We start from the raw sequence: 2526 nt of genomic DNA, 5'->3' as shown, positions 1-2526 counted from the left end.
TCTTGAATATTAAAATGTCTCGTAGTTAGTCATAAAAAATGGTAATTCAAAAAATTTCTTAAGGTTTATATTCTCAATCCTATTTTAGTTTCTGAATTTTAAAATGTCTCATAGTTAGTATTTAATCTATTATTATATTTTAGTTCGGTCTTTCTATTAGTTAGGTGTTAAATATTTAACACAACATGTGAAAATTGAGAATTAAAATTGAAAAAATCTAAAATTTAAAGACTAAAAGAATAAAAAAAATAAAAAATTAACTTTTACAAATAGTCCATAAATTTTTAATATTTTTAATTTTAATTTATAATTAATAGACATTTAATTAAATATTTATAACAGAGAATCGAAATTAAAGATGAATAATAAATCATGAATCAAGTGTGGGGTGCGGGACCAAGTGGGATTAAGAGGAAAAGAAACAAATTGACCAAAAACAAGGAAAAGAGGAAAATAATTATAAACGTGACAAAACAAAATAATAATAATGAACGTGACAAAACGGCGACGTCTGCAAGTGTTTACTTCGTGCACAAACCTTGGCAACTTACTACACACATGACAGATCACACTGTAAAGTGTCAAACTCTCAAACAGCTTTTTGCTTCTTTCATCGTAAATTTCGCTTCCGTCAGCAGATGTGTGAGCAAGTCGAGGGAGTTATAGAATGGCGTAAATTAAAAATAAAAACGAAAAACCCGTTTGCTGTACCATATCTCACTTTCTTCCCCCACTTTTTCCGTCACTTTCTCGGGAAAACCTTCGGCAGCATCCGGCAATTGAACTGGGGACCCCAACGTAAGCGCGTGGTCTTCTCGGCTCTTTCGGCTCCTACCCAGATCGTTTTCGTTTCTGCTCTCTTATCGGTATTCTCTCCTTATTTGATGTTTTCAACTATTTGGTTCTTGGGTTTTGTTTTGTGGATGTTATTGCATTAATTAGATCTCATCAGTATGGGTTCTAGGATGTTATTGATGGGTTAGCTTTGTTTTAGCTATTTGGCGCTGTTTGATTGCCGAGAAAATGATGGAAAGGGATTTTATTTGATTTCTTTCTTCAACTTTTCAATGGGGTTGGAGCTTTTTTTCATTCATTTTTTTTTTTCCATTGAGTTGGTTGTGATCAATTGGGTTTGTCTGCCCTGAGCCCGGGATATTATCGATGGGTCTTTCAGTAATTAATTAGTTCTGTATTTTGTTGTTAAATGGTACGGTCAAGGTCGAATTTTTCCTTGCCACTAGGTCAAGATAGCTTTTTTACGTTGTTGCTGTGTGCATTTATGATTCAGCTATTATATTTCTGTTTGGCTTCTGAGAAAATGTATAATAGAGGAGATAACAAAGCAAAAAGAAAAGAAGTGTCTCTATTTGTGTGCATTTCGTAAAACCAAAATTGTTTTCTTTTTCCTTAATTTTATCTGTTGAAGTAGAAGTTACAGAAGAAGCTTCTGTGTCAATTTAAGCGATGAAGCTACCCGTTTCTATCTGGTTGATGGTTGTTGGTTTTGCTGTTTGTGAATTTTCTACTTTCTAGGTTAAAAACTGTTTGCTGCTTGCCTAGATTTCTCTTTGTTGAGATGCATTTGAGATGTAAATGTGGGAATTGATGCCATGTTCGGAGAGAAGCAGTTTCAGTTACATAAGCTGCTTGTGTGTATGCCACATTTAGGGATATATTTTTTACTAATTATGTTCAGTGCTCTCTGTATTCAGGCATGTATAAGAACCAACTGCAAGAGTTAGCGCAAAGAAGCTGCTTCAACTTGCCATCTTATTCGTGCATCCGGGAAGGACCAGATCATGCACCTCGGTTCAAAGCTACCGTCAACTTCAATGGAGAAACTTTTGAAAGCCCTTCTTTTTGTTCCACTCTAAGGCAGGCTGAACATGCTGCAGCAGAAGTGGCGCTGAACACACTTGCAAAACGAGGCCCTTCTAGAGCATTGGCCGCAAGAGTACTGGTGAGCAAAAAATATATAGAGCTCTTCCTTTTTTTTTTTTTGTGATTAATTTGGAAGTGAGAGTTGTTTTATGATCTTTTCATGCTTGGTCGAGATAGATAAACATTTTTTCAGATAGGAATGTATCTGTTCACAAATTCATTCTGATTCTGCCTTCTTGTGAATTTCATTGGAGATGTTTCTGCCTCCTTGCGAAAAGTTGCAATTTATGTTGACGGATTTCTCAGAAGAATGAAGGTTGACAGAAAAGCAATGATAGAAGAAAACTTATTCCATGCTAACTATGTCTTCACTTCTTTTGGCCCCTTGTTGATATATGATGTATCCCACATGCTAATATGTCCTGTCATGTTATGAAATTCCTTGGCATCCTTTAAAAACACGGAAAGTTTTTAACAAGATGTGAATTGGTATAACTAATAACTAATATGCCACTTTTGTTCTTTTGCACCACGCAGGATGAAACGGGAGTTTATAAGAACTTGCTTCAGGAAACAGCTCACAGAGCTGGGTTGAACCTTCCTGTTTATACCACTATTCGTTCAGGACCAGGTCATGTTCCTGTA

At 35.4% G+C, this 2526-nt stretch overlaps 1 pseudogene; it reads left to right on the top strand.

Annotated features, from left to right (window-relative positions):
• The first annotated feature begins 592 nt into the window (after positions 1–592).
• Positions 593–2526, top strand: part of LOC21384374 — a 3840-nt pseudogene continuing 1906 nt past the window's right edge.

Source organism: Morus notabilis, unplaced genomic scaffold (genome assembly GCF_000414095.1).
Source record: "Morus notabilis unplaced genomic scaffold, ASM41409v2 Scaffold1314, whole genome shotgun sequence".
Classification (NCBI taxonomy): Eukaryota; Viridiplantae; Streptophyta; class Magnoliopsida; order Rosales; family Moraceae; genus Morus; species Morus notabilis.
This window is presented reverse-complemented; position numbering and strand designations above follow the sequence as displayed.